The sequence below is a fragment of the Protopterus annectens genome, chromosome 4.part1, assembly GCF_019279795.1.
Source record: "Protopterus annectens isolate FY-2018-M chromosome 4.part1, PAN1.0, whole genome shotgun sequence".
In the NCBI taxonomy this organism is placed as follows: Eukaryota; Metazoa; Chordata; order Ceratodontiformes; family Protopteridae; genus Protopterus; species Protopterus annectens.
In genome coordinates, this window is record NC_056734.1 from 771,238,353 (window position 1) to 771,258,282 (window position 19,930).

Consider the following 19,930-nt stretch of genomic DNA (forward strand, 5'->3'; position numbering starts at 1 on the left):
GGAGGAGGGAAAGAGGAAAAACTAGATCTAAGTAAATGCAGATGCAAATACACTGATCTATACCTGCATCTGTCAGTTCTGCCCATCTCTGAGATGTGTCCTCCCCCTTGGACAGTGAAGCTGTGGCATTCCACTTTCAATTTGCTTAGTAATTAAAATAAAAAAAAAAACATCTTCCCCAAACTGACAATGGCTGAACAATGCATACCCACTCCATGGACTTGGCATGTGACTGGGCACATTTGTATGAAGTTTCCTGCCAAAGTTATAGCGATATATACAAAGTCCTAATGTTAATCATAAATCTTAAACTAAACATGAAAATACTTAACCTCCACCAAGGATCAACCATTTCTTCAACTGTCATCAGCATATCCTTAAAACATGCTGGCAAATCATTACATTTACAATAGCACTCTGACATCTACCCTACATTCTATTAACATTTCTTTGGGATATTTCTGTGTTACATCCAGTACAATCATTTGCCAAGTTCTGGCTAAACAGGTCAGGACTTGCAGATTCCACAAGTGATAGTTTATAATTTTAACATTTAAATGGCTTGCAGAGACATGCATGGTCAAATGGTTTTGTTCAATTAACATTATCAACAGTGTGTGTACCAGAAAGTCTGGATACTGTGAAATATCCCTGTGTTTCTTTTTTTTTTTTTTTGGAATGAGGAAGCTGCACTTGACATGCCTTATTGATCAGGCATAATCAAGCAGCATCAATAGTGTGCTGTTTTGCAATTTACTGTGTCGTTTTAAACTGCTGTTTTTTCTGTTTCTTTCTTTCTCTAGACTCCTTTCTGAGTATTCCCGTAAGTATTTTACTGGCATTTTCATTTCAAAGTACACTTTTTCAAATCATTTATTGCAATCCCTCTGAAATTAGACTTTGAATGTGATTTGCTCTTTATGAGGGAACACTGCAGAGATGATGCATTCCCAAAGTACTGTGTCAGACAGACATCAGTTAGTGTGAAAACACATGGCTAATCATCTAAATGCATACCACCATTTCAGCATAAAATGGACTTCCCAACCACTCTGTGTCATATGAAGTTATAGCACCACAACATTTAAGTCAAACTCATCATATTTAAAGAAAAATACTGAAATTTAATATATGCAAACAGTACAGTCAATTTTTAAGCCACATTATTGTGAGCTGCTAGCTGGAGAAATTCCACAAAGCAGCCTGAGTGTTCTTCGTTGCTTTATTTATTCACATGGCAAACAGTGGTACTTACATATTATCTCAACTAGATTTGGAACTCCCCCTCATTCCTAAAGTTAGAGGGAAACTACTTCATCTTACAGTGACATGGCGTATGTAAACTCCAAATGACTTTTTATCACATTGCTTGTGAAACAGAACCGGGGATAACGGAAAAAAATACTCTTCCTGGGTACCATCCTTTAGCGCCGTGAGGGAATAGAAAGTTTGGGCTTGTGATTAATGTGCTTCTTTATATGTGCATTTCTAACTATTTTCTTTTTGGCTGTCTTCCTGGAGGGCTGAAGTAAGGTGTGCAAGCGTTTTTTTTCCCTACACTGATGTGTTGTTTTGAAGTTGTGTTTTGTTATTTATAGGGCTGCAAGTGACTGTAACACAGTTCACTTCAAGACAGACTACAAAGGGCATGTTTGTATGCCTTTGACTAATTTGTGTTTTGCTGGGAATCAGTTTTCTGGAATGACTCTTCAGTAAGAGTAAACACTATAACATTTCACTGTGGAAGAATCTGGGCTCGTGATAAGCGCTGCATTATTTCCTCTTCCCTGCTGTTTTTCCTTTGCATTACATTACACCGCTAAAGGACGCTACCCAGGAAGAGGAATTTGGCTGTTATTCCTGTTCCTCTTTCGGAATCCACAAGAGACAATACTGATTTGCAGTCCAAAGACCCATTTTCAGTTTACTATAAAGTCGTTTTACGATAACATCAGCAATTATACCAGGTTCGAAATCTGGTTGCGGTAATACATAATTACCCAAACAGTTTAAGAGGATGTAACTGTAACTCAGAAAATAATTATAAAAGCTACATCCATGTCTTTAGGTGGCTTCATTACAATGTTGATCTAGGTGTAGGAAGTTCACCTGAAATGAATTTTCCAGAAGAGAAAAAAAGTAGCTGCAAATTTGTCCAAAGGTTTGAGTAGCAAAGTTGTAAGTTATTTTCTTGTGGAAGTGAACCCTCCCCTATACAAACACAACCTGCAGGTTTAGTACCCACCACACCCATTACTACTTATAATCAGTTTCAGGATCCATGCATCTTTTGGTATAGAAAAAGCCCTCCTGCAGTGACTGTCATCCTTTAAATTCTCAACTTTATTCATTCAGATTGTCATTTCCCACATTTATTTGCAGTTTATGTCTCTCTCTCTCTCTCTCTCTCTCCTACACAGTGCTCATACACCTTCTGGAAACTACTAACGCAGTTGCCATGTTTGTTTATAGAGATTATTACAGAGATATTATGGGTAATGCAATTTGTGTACAAGTTCGTGTTAACACTACAAAGTGCTGGTTATGTTACCTTTACTTCCCATCTCCTTAATGGTCAAAAGTAAATCTGTTAAATGTCATGCAGCTGCTGTTATTCTAGATTCTATTATATGGTGGGCAAGCATCTCACTCCTTGCACCCTCTAACCTAACATGATTATCTATGACATTGCAAAACACTGGAGCAAGTTAGAAACATTTCTTATGATCACCCCTTTAGTTTATCAGGCCTAAACATTCAAATGTTAGTAGAACAAACAGATACCTAGAGATATACTAAAGTTCTGGTATATATTATTCCTGTAGGCTATATGATATTTAAATAGTGACACAGAGTAGAACTTAAACATTGCGAAAAGGGACAGGTCCAAAAAGACATGTGCCTAGGTGCCATTATTATTGGTGGTTTATGCTTTACATTGTTATTAGCTTATTTAAAAAGGTTAGCCAGTAATAACTTAAAAGTGATTAAGTATATCCTGGCTGTGTGGCCTAGAGGGATAAAACTCTGTCTGTGACCTGCGTTCTTTTAGCAGTCTAGATGCTGGAAGAGTGAGATGGAAGCATGCAATAAGGTTGATCTGCCCATTGTGATTAAATATTGTCAGGGTCTGTCTTCTTCAATATGCTTATCCTTCATACCTCTCAACTGTCTAAATGTTTTGCTGAATGTCCAGATTTTTGCCTCATAGTTTTGGTCTATTTGTCATGAAATTTGTGGTTTTCTGTCAAATCACGGAGGATTGAGGTCACTAAATGATTTATTTATTTATTTTATTTGTTTTACATTTGTTAACCGGGCTAGTCCAACTAGATATATTTCCATTTTCAGCAGAGGCCCGGGGAGAAAAGCTCCAAAAGTAACATAAAAAATTTCACATTACAATTATGAAGAAAAATTATGTTAAAAATAACAGAGTATTTGCTAGTCAAAATAATTCATTGTTATTTGAGCAACACAACATAAGGATTTTCTACATTAATATAAAAGAAAAATATGTTAAAAAAAATTAAAGAGCATTAGCTAAAGAGATAATACTATTTATGACACTAATATCTAAAAGGATAGGACACACAGTACATACACAATTTCATTCATCTCAGTTCCTAGTTGTAAGAATAAGTTAAGACAGTTATTACTATAGTGTCAGTGAAGAAGGTATTGAAGGCATTGGCAGTTTGATGGGAAGAATTGTTATCAGATCCTAGAGGGTGTGGTGTACTAGATTGCCCGGGGTGTAGGAGTCTATTTAAGCTAGACCAGAACTTTTGTGGATTGTTATGGTGTGATTGCTGTAGTTTAGAAAAGTAGTTTATTTATCAGTGAGTATTGCTTTTTTGTAATATTTCTTAACTGTCTAAATATTTGATGGTCAGTGATGTTTTTGGATGCTCTCCACTTGGCCCAAGATTTGTTCCTAAGCAGTATCTGTTGTTTAGTATCTTTTAAGAGCCAGGGGGCTGGTTTGGACTTAGTTCTGATTCACCGTTTAGGATAGATAAGAATTTAGAGTTAAAATATCTGACAGCCTCCTCAAGAGGGAGAGTCTTTAGTGGGTTCAGTTATTACTTTCTAAGGAGAGAAAAAGTAATTAATTAGTGGAGGAGGCAGTAAAAGAGATGGGGCAATAGCTAAAGCAGAGAATTAGTCAGGGTAGCAGCAAGGACATAACCATTTTGCTTTAAGATGTTTCTTGAGATTTTGTTTAAAGAGTGGTAAGGAGGATAGTAAAGTTAGATCTGTTGGTAACAGGTTCCAATATTTTCCAGCGGTATTAGAAAACAAGGAGTCACCTGCCAAGTTACTGGACTTGCTTATGGTAGCCAGTAGTTTGGCGGAAGAGCATAAGGAATTGAGGTTAGTATAGGGGGTAATAGAAAGTATCGGTGTATTGTTAGGTTGGTAGAAACTCCTAGGGACAATGGTAAGTTGGGAAAGTATCAAGATGTTTTTAATTCGAGCCAGTCTAGCTGCTGTAGGTTCAGACAGTGGTGTGTTCTAAATGGGTTTCCAGAGGCAAATCTGGCAATATTTTTATAGGAGTTGGCTAGTTTAACAAGATTGTTTTTCTTTAGGTTAGTATAAATGGGGGAGGAATAGAGTAGAGTTGAGATTAGATGATTGTGGGCAATTGTAGTTCTGGCTGTTGGTGTTAAGAAGGGTTTATTCTGTATAGGGAGCCCAACTTTCTATTTACAGTTTTAATAATGTTATTTATGTGGTTATCAAAGGTAAGGTTACTGTCAATTATGATTCCTAGCAGTTTGGTAGTAGAGTCGGGGATTATAAGTGTGCCATTATTCAATTTGATAGAGAGATTTATAGGGGGGACTTACTGTTAGGTGTGAAGAGTAGGAGTTTGTTTTTTTTAGTGTTCAAAAGGAGGCAGCGTTTTAAGAACCAAGTCTCTACTGTGTTAAATACTGTCTGGGTTAGAGATTGTAGTTTGGATGTGGAGTTGGCCGAGCATATAAGTGTGGAATCATCTGCATATTGTATGCAGGTAGCTTGAGGGATTGCTAAGTGTAGGTTGTTGATGAATAAAGAGAATAAAAGTGGACCTAGAATGGAGCCCTGTGGGACTCCTAGGGAGACTGGCAGGAGGGCAGATAGATTATTCTCCCAGAGGACTGCTTGTTGCCTGTTGGTAAGGTAGGATGTGAACCAGAGAACAGCCTTGGAGTCTAGAGAAAGTGATTCAAGAGTTTTTAAGAGTAGGGGGTGGTTGACCATATCAAATGCTTTTGACAGATCAAGAAAGGGGGCTGATGAGAGGATGTTGTTATTACGTTTTTTATTGATGGAGTCAGTGAAAGATAGGAGAGCTGTGGTGGTACTATGGAATGGCCTGAAGCCATGCTGACAGTTAGCTAGTATATTATGTAGGGTTAAGTGGTTAATTAGTTGATGGTGAATGCATTTCTCCATAACTTTTGCTAATGGAGACAGGAGAGCTATAGGCCTATAATTGGAATAATCATTGGAGTTACCACCTTTGTGTAAGGGGACAATGTGGGAGATTTTCCAGATATCAGGAATGGTTCCTTCTTTTATGGTTCTGTTTATAAGTATGGATACTGGATATGCAACAGCTTTAGCTGCTTTTAGTAGATATTCATATGGTACTTGATCAGCAGAGGGTGTACATGGCTTAAGTTTATAGATAAGTTTTTGGATGTATGAGGTAGCAATGGGTTGTATTTGGAATGTAGGGAGAGTATTAGGTAAAGAGGTAGGGATATCAGAGTTGTTTGTAGAAAGTTGACAGGCTAAAGATTTTATGGTTTCAGTGAAGAAGGTATTGAAGGCATTGGCAGTTTGATGGGAGGAATTGTTATCAGATCCTAGAGGGTGTGGTGTAATAGAGTGCCCTGGGTGTAGTAGTCTATTTAAGCTAGACCACAACTTTTGTGGATTGTTATGGTGTGATTGCTGTAGTTTAGAATAGCAGTTTTTTTTATCAGTGAGTATTGCTTTTTTGTAATATTTCTTAACTGTCTAAATGTTTGATGGTCAGAGATGTTTTTGGATGCTCTCCACTTGGCCCAAGATTTGTTCCTAAGCAGTATCTGTTGTTTAGTATCTTTTGAGAGCCAGGTGGCTGGTTTGGACTTAGTTCTGATTCACCATTTAGGTACATGATTATCAAGGATAGATAAGAATTTAGAGTTAAAATATTTGACAGCCTCCTCAAGAGGGAGAGTCTTTAGTGGGTTCCAGTTACAAGCATTAAGTTCATTTTGGAAATCCACAGGGTTAAAGCGTTTGTTGGCTCGTGAGGTCCTATAAGAGGGGTTGTTAGGGATGTCATTCTTTTGTCTTATAATGTAAGTTAACATATGATCACTTAAGTCATCTGGTACAGTTCCTACCTTGTAGATTTGTTGCTGTTTATTAATAAGTACCCAATCTAAGATAATCTCTTTGTTGTTAGGTTTGTTAAATCTAGTGGTGGTGTAATTGTTTGACTAAAGCCATGAAGATTAATGAGAGATGAGGGGTTTTCTGTATTCACACATTTCCAGTCTGTATTAAAGTCTCCTAGTATAATGGTTTCTTGTGGAAAAGTAGCAGACACTCAACTTAGAATGTCCTCTATTGTAGTACTATTATTGCCAGGAGGTAGGTAGATACAGATGATGTATAGGGCTTTGCTAGGGTTAAGTTGAATTCGGGAGATAAGGACTTCAGCCTTACTATCTTGACATGGATTATAAGGTATCGAGGTGATCTGTAGCATGGATTTAAAAAATAGTGCTACTCCCCCCTCCCTTGCATTTTATACGGTCGAGTCTCAATATATGATAACCTGGTTGAATTATTTCATTATCTTTAGTTCCAAGTTTTAACCAGGTTTCAGTGAGACAGAGGATATCAAAGGAATGTATATCAAGGAGGACGTGGAGCTGGGCAATTTTGTTATTAATACTGCGGATATTGAGATGACCTATAAGTAAGGAATTAGAGAGGCTGGTTTGGTTTGTTAGGGTGGAGGAAGTGGTAGAATGAGTTAATAAAGTGGGGACATTTGTTGGGCCTGGGTTAGGGTGGATGTCATCATCTTTTAAGGTGGGTGTTTTAAGGCCAGAAACTGGGTAGTTAATGAAGCTAGTGAGATATTTCAGCTTCCTTATAGTGGTGTTATTGAATTTGATATGTGTGAGTTGATGGTACTTGGCTAGCAGGTAACAAGGAGTGGATGTGGTATTTGTTAAAAAAATGGGTAAGGATATAGTTCTGAGTAGATGTTTGTTTACGGAAGTAGTAAAAGTTGTAGTAATCTAATTTTTCAATGGATGTGAGGAGATAAGCAGTGGTGAGGACAGGTATGAGAGTAGTTAAGAGTATTAGTATGGTTAGTAAGGGTTTTGTTGTAATATACATATTGTTAGGGTTGCATATGCTACTACTGTAACAACTGGGATTAGAGAAGACAGAAATGATGTAAGGTGTTTGTAGAGATCTTTGAGAGGAAGGAGTGGTAAAGGTAAATTAAATAAGAGTAAGTATTTAAAGAGGAGGTACTGGATGCTAAGTGTATGGAGAAAGGCCGATAGGAGAGGTTTGGTTAAAATTATGTAGATTGGTGTAAGAATTGGATTGGAAGGTTGAGAGAGAGGGTGTGGCTCAGGGAGTATAGGTTTAGGGCCACTGGGGGTGGGTGAGAATTGGGGGTATGGTAGGGAAGTGGAGTGAACCCGCAGGGCGAACAGAGTGGGTCAGACCTGAGAGAGGCTGAGAGGCAATCAGTTATACAGTGAGACTGTGTTCTGCAAGCTTTGGGTAGGTAAGAGGCACTTTCTGTATCTACTTATCATAAGACATAAAAAGGGTGAGCTTTTGGTCTAGATATGTAGGGGAGAAGGTATTATTAAAGAGTTATATAGCAGGAATAGTAAGTTTAATTAGAGAGTTTGTTAAAGAGTTCTATAACAGGAGTAGTAAGTGACAGTAGAATAAGCTGTCTAGTTTATTTATATTTATGACTACAAAGCTTAATTCCCTTTAATATCTTTCATGGGGTGATACACACTTGAGTTTCAGACTTCATATTCTTCATAAAATGCACACTAACAAAAATCCTGTTATTATAGCAACTTTATAAATCCCTATTCTTGGGTCTTTCTCCACATTATTTTATGCTTTGTACCAATTTCTTGCAATGCTGATCCCTTTTGGTGGTGGCTCAGAGATCAACTGCAGCAGATACTTAAATGGCACACATATAGAAACAGACACATGTACACTTCTTCTCAGCCCCTTCACTACTCAGGGGAAACCTAATTACCAAGTTAAATATTCTCAGTAACAATATGGTCATTTATGTAGGCTTTCTCCATCCTTCCACTTACAAACTCTTAGGGGGATGTGCCAAAAGTAAAAGGCATTAAGACATTTATAGAAGCTGGAAAAGGGGGCTTACTAGCTCATGGACACTATATCATAAAGAACTGGATAATTAATATAAATAGATAGACAGATAGGTAGATGATAGGTAGATAGATAGATAGATAGATAGATAGATAGATAGATAGATAGATAGATAGATAGATAGATAAGGGATGTAAAGCTGTCCATGATTAGAATGAGACATGCACCATTGTTTCACAGGGTGATGATGAGAAAGACCCTGTCCAAATAAGGGGAGATAAGTAGCGGAATCACATAAGAAGAAACTGGACAAAATAGTGAAATGTGTATCAGACCACAATAGAGGCAAAGTAATAATTAGCGTTTTCATCCACTTTTATTACAAACGTGAACTTCTTCAGAAAAGACAAGAGCCCTCCCCAACTCTTGCCTTTTATACAATGCAATACAGGAAATGATGTCAAAAACATTTTCAATTAATCAATTAATGATCTAAAATACTTTATGTAAATGATCTAAATGACAAAAGTAAAAAATGTATTAAAGTAATGAATTGAATGAAATATAAAAAAAAAACTTCAATCTAATATAAACATTTAACATTCATATCACTTGTTTTAAAAATCACTTCCATTGATTAGGCTAATATCCATTCATATAAAAAAAGTAAAAGATGGCCATTTTTAAAAAAATTCTATATCTATCTAAAACTTTCATATACATGACAGTTTTAGATAGATATAGAATTTTTTTTAAAATGGCCATCTTTTACTTTTTTTATATGAATGGATATTAGCCTAATCAATGGAAGTGATTTTTAAAACAAGTGATATGAATGTTAAATGTTTATATTAGATTGAAGTTTTTTTTTTATATATTTCATTCAATTCATTACTTTAATACATTTTTTACTTTTGTCATTTAGATCATTTACATAAAGTATTTTAGATCATTATAAGTATTTATACAGTTGTAAAAGGAATTCATTAATCATAACAGTTCATCATAGGACAGGTTTTGAATTTTAGTAGTAAAACATGGACTTTATATGTAGATTATAGGTTTTACTAACATTCGTTTATTGCAAATACAAAAAATTATTTTATTTTTTATGACAATATTGAAACGAAATATAATTAATTCATTAATTGATTAATTGAAAATGTTTTTGACATCATTTCCTGTATTGCATTGTATAAAAGGCAAGAGTTGGGGAGGGCTCTTGTCTTTTCTGACGAAGTTCACGTTTGTAATAAAAGTGGATGAAAGCGCTAATTATTACTTTGCCTCTATTGTGGTCTGATACACATTTCGCTATTTTGTCCAGTTTATTCCATGTATCGGCTTAGTCCGGTGTTTTAGATTTCGTTGGAATCACATAAGAAACAGCTCAGGGATGTACACTGTTTAAAGTGTTTGTCACAGATATCACAAGGTCCATAGTGTAAAAGCTAATCCGCTTTGTAGAAGATACAAAACATTTTTGATACTGGGAGATGTGAGAGTGGACCTGTACAGGATTCTAAAGAAACTGTCAAGATGAGTTGACAGATGGCATTTGAATATTGGTGCAGGATACAAAGTATTACACATGGAGGGTGACAATTCAGGCATGAATTACTACATTCAGGGAGTCCGCCTCAGAGCATCTCTGCAACAGAAATATCTATAAGTAGTACTAACAGCAGGAATGAACCACCAAAAAAAAGATTAGCTAAGGAAAAGAGGATGCAGAGCTGCATCATGAGAGGCATGGCTTCAGGAGGCAAGGATGTTATCCTCCAGCTATACATATCATTTGTCAGACTGTAGGCAGAATACTGCACCCTCTCTTACAGTCTTTGTACAGAGAAGGAAAGTTTCTAGAAGGAGTACAGAGAAAAAACTACCAGGATAGTGATGTGCATGAGTTACACAAATCTGTGCAGAGAGGCTGGAAAAGTTAAGTCTGTTCTTCTTTGTCTTTTCTCACTTCAGTATAACAAAGCAAAAGAGAAAATGGTTATACTGTTTAGTTGCATAAACTAATTAGGAGAAACTGTGAAGAAGAATTAGAGCTAAACAAGAACAGAGATAGATCAGTGGTCCCAATCTCCAGACTGAGGAGACAAGTTTAGATTTAAGGAAGTAATACTTAAAAGAGAAAGTGGTAGAAAGTTTCTTAAACTGGTTTTGTGGAGCAGAAGCAAGCTGCAACAATCAGGCAAACTACAGACATACTTTATCTCCTTCTGGTGTCAAGTGATGTACCTGCATATTTTTATATGCAGGAAAATAATATTTTGAGGAAGTTTCATAGGTTTCATTGAAGAAGAAGATTAGCTAAGGAAAAGAGGATCATAAAGAAGCGTAATGTGACCATGGTGCAATAAATAGAACTCCTCTGAAGTTAGCATAACGTGTCTCAACAGGGATTAGGTATGTCTGAGTGCTGACATACATTGGTCATGCTGGGCACAGTGTCATCTCCACCATGGTCTGGGGATTACAGATGGGGAGTCATTAACATAGGCTCCAGGCTGTATTCTGCATTGCCTGCAACACACACACACGCACAAAACACTGGATTCCAGTATTACTAGTCTACTACCTGCATTCATGGACCCAGAATATCATGGCCACAGTGGGAGGCAATATGTGCACCTGCCAACAAGAGGACCGTACAGAAAGTAACACCCCACAAAATGCTGGTGCAAATTACATGTATGCCAGATGTGGGAAACATGATTACTGTGTGGATGGTACACAGACACACTGTATATAATACCTTCTGACTGTACACCAGTTGGCAGTTGATGGAGTAGAATACCTTCCAGATGACATACTGGAAACCATGAGGAGTATGTATCTGCTTGAAGGCAATGTAGGTGTACTGAAAAGTTCCCAGAGCTTCGGGGAAATGGGTTAAGTTGTTGAATGCCTGCATAGTGGTGGTTCTGTTTTCTCTTGTCTATGTAAACCAAGTACTTTCTTCCACATGCTACAGCATTATATCAAAGAACTTGTGTAGTATTTGTCATGCTAATGCCTGCTAAACTCCTAGCATGTCACTGTCAGATGGTGAATGGCCCCTATAGACAGTATGGCCAATGCCACACAAACCTTCAAGACCAATGGGATCGGCAGTCCATTTATTCCCCCTACCTTCCGTGTGAGGACAGTACATGTCTACTAGCTCAGGTATGTTGCCTCTGTCCATGTTGTGGAGGTGATGGTATATCAGTTGCTAATAGACCCTTCTGCAACTTGGAAGATGGTGATATGTAAGTGTTGGGCACTGGCTTCCAACATGGTAAATATATGCCGAAGAGCAATACATCTGTGTCATGAAAGGAGATACTGCCAGCCCAGCTAGCTGGAATTTTGTAAATAATTATATGTCATTTGTGAATATCAACATTTGGACGGCACAGTGGTGCAGCAGTAGCATTGTCACCTCACAGCAAGAGGTTCTCTGGTTCGATTCTCTGCTGGGGTGCCTTCTGTTTGGAGTCTGCATGTCCTCCCTGCGTTCATGTGGGGTTCCTCTGGGTGCTCCAGTTTCCTCCCACATAACAAAGATATGTATCTGGAGAGTTTCTCCCCGGGCCTCTGCTGAAAATTGGCTAGTTCCAAGTCGGACTTTCCTGGTTAACAAATGTTAAATAAATAATAAAAATTATATAGAAGTGTGACAAAGGGAGATACTGCCAGCACAGCTGTCTTGAATTTTGTAAATAATTATATGTCATTTGTGAATATCAACATGATTTATATAAAAGTGTGACAAAGGGAGAAACTGCCAGCACAGCTATCTGGAATTTTGTAAATAATTATATGTCCTTTGTGACTATCAACATGATTCATATGCTTGTGTTTCAAATGTATTAGAACTGTTATGTCATATAAGATGATTTGTACAGATGTGTGCTGAAGAGATATTTTGTAAAGTACTGAGCTAAAAAGTAACCACAGCATGCCCTACTGGAAAAAGAACAGAAATGTACATACACTATTGTAACTGTTTAAATGTATATATTTAATAATGGAAACTGGAATACAGGAGGTTAATTTCAGAAAAATACCTGAAATTAAATTACTTTATGACAGCACGAGACAGGATGTCTGTATACTAGGGAGCTCTCTGTGTTGTCTTGACAGAGAAATAATTACTAGGCTTGAGATGTCAAAGTGTTTTATTGTTTTATGACTTCCAACAGCTGCACAGATCTGAGCAAAAGTCTTTGTTTACATATTTTCACAGTTGGATGCTAAATGCTACCAGCTGCATTGCATCAATGGTTGTTTTTTACCTGGGATAGAATCAGATGACAAGAAGTGATGTCATCCTTCAAGTTATCCCAGCAGTAATATTTAAGAACTGTCTGAGACAGACCGAGTATTCTGTATTTTGCCTTTGACCTGACAGCATCAAGACCCAGTCAGCACATCTGCCTTCCTTGCTCTGTAAGTAAGTTAACTAGGATATAATAATTATATAGATATAGTCAGGAATATAGCAAAACTTAATGTAGATGTTTTTCTTAATTTATTTGAGACAATCCTGCAATGTTGTATTAAATATTTCCTGTGATTCTGAACTCTGATATTACTGTGATTATATACTGAATAGTTTCTTGTTCTTTTATTATTTATTATTAAATATGTTTAAACCTTTCATTGTGGCTGATATTTCTGAGACATATTTAAGTTCTGATAGTACCTGCATATTTATTTGCTGACACTGTGGGCCACTCTTAATAGCCTTGCTCTTGGTCAAACTACCATTTGTACTGATAGTAGTAACATTACAAAGTAAGATTGGACATCCTTTGTTAAGGGCCTTAAAGTAGCTGATAAGGACATGGCTGGTGGCAGTGATAACTACCTTATAGTCTGGGCAAAAGGGGGCATAGCTAGAAAACCTGTGCCAGCCTTTCCCAGGTGTGTGTGTGTGTGTGTGTGTGTGTGTGTGTGTGTGTGTGTGTGTGTGTGTGTGTGTGTGTGTGTGTGTAAAACAAACCTCAAAGAGTGTGTTTGTCAGCTACTTGGGCAGGGACACGAAGCACTGGTTGGACAGAGAGAGTGTTGGAGGTCTTGGCTTGGCCACTCAACTGAGATCTAAACTCTATAGCAGTGTCAGTGGGGAGTCTTATGGGGGATCGGGAGAAAGAGGGAGAAACCAGCCCCGGACTGATTGTGGTCTCTGTGTGTTCTTAAGGGAAATTGAACTTGATGCAGTGAGCTGCATCTGGAAATACTGTGTGTGTACTTTTCATCCTCTCAATGTATGTCCTCCATTGTTGCCAGTAGTGAGGATTGAGGCTCCTTGATTACTGGGCCAGTGGTGGGGTGTCACATACATTGGTTGGCAGTGGTAGGATATCCACATATTAGGATTCAGTGGTGTGGATATTGAATTTCTGTAGCCTGTAAACAGTAGTCACTAAAGAAGGTGTTTGTACTCTCAATCAGCTATACAGTGAACATTCAGAGTTTCAAATCACAATAGTTTTATTTATTTTTTTGTTATCTTAGTTAGTCATGGAGAGCAGGCAAGGATGTCAGCAGAGGAGTATGGCAAGCTAACAAGGAGCCAGTTGGCTGAGCTATGCCAAGCTAATGGACTGGTGCAAGCCAACCTGACTAAAGCAGAAATGATTGCAGCCTTGGTCAAAGCTGCATCACAGACCAGCAACCAGGAAGACAACTAGACTGGCCTTGGGGAGGTACAACTCTCAGAAAATGGACAATTCAGCATTTCCACAGAGGACTTAAAAATCCATCTGGCGTTAAAGAGACATGAAGTGGAGGTCCAATGTTTAGAACTGGAATCAGCAGAGAGACTGTGACAGGAGAAACTATTGGAATTAGAAGCAGCAGAGAGACTGAGATGTCTGGAAGCTGAAGAAAATGAGAGGAAGAGACAGCATGAAAAGGAAATGCCAACTCTTCCCTAGGGTCATGAAGGTACTGGGGAAGGGAATAACTGAATCCCAGAAGCAATAAAGGTAAGTAAATTTCTTTCACAATTTACAGAGGGTGATAATTTTGATAGTTTTATTCATATGTTTGAAAGGGTTTGTAAACAGTATAATGTTGACCAAGGGCTCTGGGTACAGTTCCTGACCCCATAACTCCATGGTAAAGTTGTAACTGCTATTTCTGAATTGTCTGATACCGAGTGCTTAAATTATAATACTGTTAAAAATTGTTTGAGTGTTTTAAGTTAACACCTGAAGCTTATATAAAAAAAAGTTTTGTGAGCATAGACACAAGGCAGATGAAAGTGTGTGTAAATATATTGCTGAGCTAAGTACTTATTTTCATAGCTGTGGGTGAGTAGGTATCAGGTCACCACTTTTGAAAGGCTGGCAGACCTTTTGCTGAGGGAACAAGCCCTTAGCACTTTACCTGAGGACATAAGAATTTGGTTATCAGATAGTGAATGTAATACCGCAGATGAGTTGGGGAAGAAGGGAGATCTATACCTAGCAAGCAGGGCATCACTGCACAGGAAAGGGATACCCAGTGCTGCTCATGGGTCTAAGGGAACACATAGTGGGCAGACTAAACTGCCCCAACAGAGTCCGGCAGTACCAGGGGACACCACTAGTCCAGATACACATCCAAGACCAAGGGTTAAATGTTTTAAATGCAACCAGTGGAGCCATGTAATATATAGATGTCCACGGAGGCAAGGAGGGGAACAAAAGGTGGAAGAGCCAGTAAGTTGGAATGACAGAATGCCAGCAGTAAGTTGTCTGTAGACAACAAGGGTACCATACTACCACAAGAGGTTATATCCTATCTTAGTAGATGGGAAACAGGCCACTGCTAAGAGAAACACAGCCTCTGACCTAACCATTTTTGAGCCTGCAGTGGTTAAAGAGGAGTACTACTTGCTTGGGCAGTCTACTCCAGTCAGAGCTTTAGGAAGGACCCCATTCCAGATATCTCTGGCTAGGCTTCACCTTGACAGGGAGGGTGGAAAAGGAAGCAAGCAAGGAGATGTGTTTGAGGATATCCCTGCAGATGTCCTGATAGGGAATGATTTTGATAATGCAGCATCTTGTGTGCAAGCAGTTACACGCAGTCAGGCTTGGAGACAAGCATGTGGGTCTGGTAGCCGGGAGGGGACCCAGACAGACCGCACACTTGAAGCCAGAACTAGTGAGGTGGTTACTTCAGGGAGGGAGCTACACTGTAGCGGTGAGACTGAAGTTGAGCCACAGCTGCTTGGGGATAATGATGTTCCCTTGTGTGAAGATTAGTTTAAGATAGGTGAAGGCTGCCAGTCTAGCCAGACAGAATTCTGGAGATAATTCTGTCATCTGTAAATATTAGTGTAAACCATAGGCTTGTTGTCTTAAATGGTAAAAATAGTATTACATGTGGAACTGAAAAAATGTAACAACAGTGCACTCTACTGACCAAGTATAGCATGTTATGACCCTTTGATGTAAACATGGCTCAGGTCAGTCTAGATGAAGGAATTCTTGCTATTGTTTTAAGGCCAGAGTTAATGGCCAAAATTTGCATGCATAAATGTCCTTTATTGCTCTGATTTCTGCCCAGAGGTGAAGAATGTAAATGTAGTTTCTGTTAGCCTGGGAACCCAGGGAAGTGTGAAAAATGATGTAATGTGAACCAGGAATGTGATTTTAAAAACAGAGAGAATCAGACAGCATTAAGCATTTTTATCTTAACCATCCAACTCATCAGCACTGTCTTGTTCTTATGTAAGTTTTTCTTAGACTTGTGTTTTCTCTTAGAAATAGCTAGAAACTAGAAAAAACAGACTAAGTGTTTTTCTGTGATGTCAGAACTGTACAACTGAATTATTTTAAGTATTTCTCTGTGATCTCTGAACTCTTGACTAGCACTTTGTAGTAAAAAGTATTGTCTTGTGTTTTGACTATTTGTTATTAAATAGTTTTAAACCCTTCCAACTGTGGCTGTTTTTGTAGAGATAATTTCTTTAGAGTACTTGCATGCCTTTGGTAAAATTGTACAAAGCCACTCCAAAAGCTTTAGCCCTGGGCTATACTACCAATTGGATAATAATATTGCACAATAATAATTGGACACCCTTTTAAGGGCCTTGGAGTAGCTGATAAATATTAGTGGGTGGTGGCAGCTGGTACTACCGTATAGTCTGAGAAAAAGGGGCACAGCTGGAGAACCTGTGCTAGCCTTCCCCAGGAATGTCTGTGTGGTTGTATAAACTCTTCTCAAAGTGTGTGTGTGTGTGTGTGTGTGTGTGTGTGTGTGTGTGTGTGTGTGTGTGTGTGTGTGTGTGTGTGTGTGTGTGTGTGGGTGTGTGTGTGTATGTGTGTGTCAGCTACTTAAGCAGGGACACAAAGCACTGGTTGGACAGATACGGTGCTGGAGGTTGTAGCTTGCCCACTAGGCTGGTATCTGGACCCTATAGCTGTGCCAGTGGAGAGTCTTATGGGACCTGGAGAGCAAGGGAGTGACCAGCCCCAGACTGACTGTGATCTCTGTGTGCTCTTAAGGGAAATTGCACTTTACTGTGTGTATTTGTTATCTTTTCCTCCTTTATGAGACACATCTCACTGGTGTTAGTGGTGAGGATTGAGGCTCCTTGATTGCTGGGCCAGGGTGCGCGTGTCACACCTTGGACAGAGTGACTGCAAGGGCAGAAGCGAGTAGTAGTAGTACATAGGCTGACATTGAGACACTGCTGTCAGAGAATACCACACTTCTGGTGGAAGGGGAGCTGGGATGGGTTACAAAGAGAAACTTGACACAGGCTCAGCTGTCAGATCCTACATTACAAGGCCTGAGAGACGTAGCTAGTGAGGTACCTGATTCTCAAGGGAAGGGGGAATCTGTATACTGGGCCAAACGGTTACTGTATAGAGATTGGACCCCTAAGGGAGGGCTAGAGGGTGAGAGAATACAGCAGTTGATAGTGCCCAGATCCTACCATCTGGCACTTCTAGCCATAGGAACAACAAAAGTCACAGAAACGCCAATAATTTTTAATGAAGCTTTCGGGCTCTCTACATATCATCATACATAGTGTTTAATTAAATGCATGCTAATAGAGGTAAACAACAGTAACTCACTGACAGCCAGCGCCCAACCAATCATTACAAAGGTAAAATCAAAAAGCATAATATATACATTATATACAAAAAAAAAAAAAATTAAAAATAATTTTTATTAAAATAACTTTTTTGTTATTAATAATACATATATTTCTTATATTCTTATTTCTTTATTATGTTCTTATATTATTTCATCTGTTGTCTTAATAAATAATGCCAATAGCATGCTTAATTATTTAAATTTTCTGGTTTTAAATTTTGAGACCATATGCCCAACAATGCTGATATAAAAAATATAGAATTTTATATAATTGTAAATGTTTTATAAGATGTTTATATTTGAACACAAACTTTAACTTCTAGCCATAGCCCATGATATTCCCTTTGTAAGTCATATTGGCATAAAGCGTACAAACAGACATATTATGCAGAACTTTTATTGGCCTGGGATTTCCAGAGATGCAACAGGGTACTACAGGACCTGTGAGCAGTGCTTAAAGGTAGGCAAAGTCAGGAGACAAGATCAAGGCTCCTTTGGTGCCTTTGCCTGTGATTGAGGAGCCATTTCAGAGGGTAGCTATGGATATTGTGGGGCTTCTGAGTAACCCAAATTGCACAGGGAAAAAATATATCCTAGTGGTAGTAGATTATGCTACCAGATACCCCAAAGTGGTGGCCCTGTCCTCCATTGAGGCAGAAAAGGTGGCAAATGCTTTGTTGGACATTTTCAGCAGGGTAGGTTTTCCAGACAAAATACTGAATGACAGAGGAGCCAATTTCATGTCAGACCTTCTGGCTTGTCTGTGGAAGCACTGTGGGGTGAAACACCTAAAGACCATCCCCAGACTAATGGTCTGGTTTATAACTCTACACTAAAGACCATGCTACAGACATTTACAGACCAGTTTAAGAGGGAGTGGGACAAAAATCTGCCCCATCTGTTGTTTGCTTAAAGAGAGGTACCCCAGGAATCCACAGGTTTTTCACCATTTGCGTTACTGTATGGGCATAGAGTGAGGGGACCTCTAGATTTGATTCATAATGACTGGGAGGGTGAGTGTGAATCCCTCAAGGAGTCTGTTGTGGTATATGTCCTAAATCTCAGAACAAGGCTCAGGAAACTCATGGGCTTGGTTCAGGAAAACCTGGCAGAAGTCCAACAGCAGAAAAAGGTTTGGTTTGACAGGAATGATTGAGCTAGAGAGTATGCTGTAGGGCAGTCGGTTATGTTCTCATTCTGTCAGACACAACAAGCTGCAGACAGCTTAGAATGGACCCTTCAAAGTGGTAAGGAAGGTCAGTGCTGTTAACTACATGGTAGAACAACTGCTAGGCAGGAGGCAGGGGCGCAAATTGTACCATGTTAACACCATGAAACCTTACCATGATAGGGAGGCCCTAGTAGTAGGTATTTGCAGTAAGAGGCAGTAGGAGTCTGATGGGGAAATATGTCTACAGGGAGCCTGCCAGCAAAATCCCAAATTACTATGGTGGAGCCTAGGATTGTAGGCATATGGTAGGACACTGCAGCACTGTACTGGGGTCAGCAATGCCAAGGCAGCTGGACTCTCAAGACAGGGAACGGGTAAGGTATTTCCAGATAGGCTCAACCCTTTCAAGCAATGTTTCTCAAGGTTTACTTGAAAAACTAACTTGTATCTTCGGGAGGGGGGGTGTCACAAAAGGAGATACTGCCAGCCCAGCTAGCTAAAATTTTGTAAATAATTATGTCATTTGTGAATATCAACATTTATTTTATTTTTATTTATTTTACATTTGTTGACCGGGAATGTCTAACTGAGCCAGAGCCCTTTTTCAGCAGAGTCCCGGGGAGAAAAGCTCCATAGTAATACAAACAACCAAAATAATTACAGTTATACTAACAAGTTAAAAACTAATAAAAGCTCCATAATAATACAAACAACCAAAATAATCACAGTTATACTAGCAAGTTAAAAACTTAAAATAGTAATTTAACGCTAGACTCCATATTCTAGACATTAATAAGGTTAAAAGGAAAAAAATGTCAGGGATGCAGAAAATGTTTTATAGTAACTGAAACTGAAACTGTAGCGAAGTCTAACGATGTTATTGCTGGGAAGGTAAGGAAAATTAGAGTGTACAGATAATGGGAGGGAGTAGAATACGGAAAGTGTACAGATGATAGGAGGATGAGAAAGTAAGTAAGAAGTGGGATAGAGGAAGAAGAGGTGGGTGGAAGTGAAGAACAATAGAGAGTGGAGTGCTAGTGGTATGATAGTTAGATAGTTGTATTCTGGGAGTGTAGGAGCAATGGCAGATCCATTGCTGTTTGAAATACTCTTTTAAGGCCAACATAAATTGTTTGGGATGCTTTAGATTTCTCATGTCAAGAGGGAGTTTGTTCCAGGCTATAGAAGGGTGATAGCTGTATATATTTTGACCTGATTTGGATTTAGGTTTATAAATATCTAATAGATCAAGTGATTAACTCCTAAGATTTC

General features: G+C 38.6%; 1 protein-coding gene across 1 annotated transcript in view; it reads left to right on the top strand.

Moving 5' to 3' along the window:
• Positions 1–19,930, top strand: part of GPR149 (G protein-coupled receptor 149) — a 452,500-nt gene that overhangs the window by 272,827 nt on the left and 159,743 nt on the right. The window lies entirely within an intron of this gene.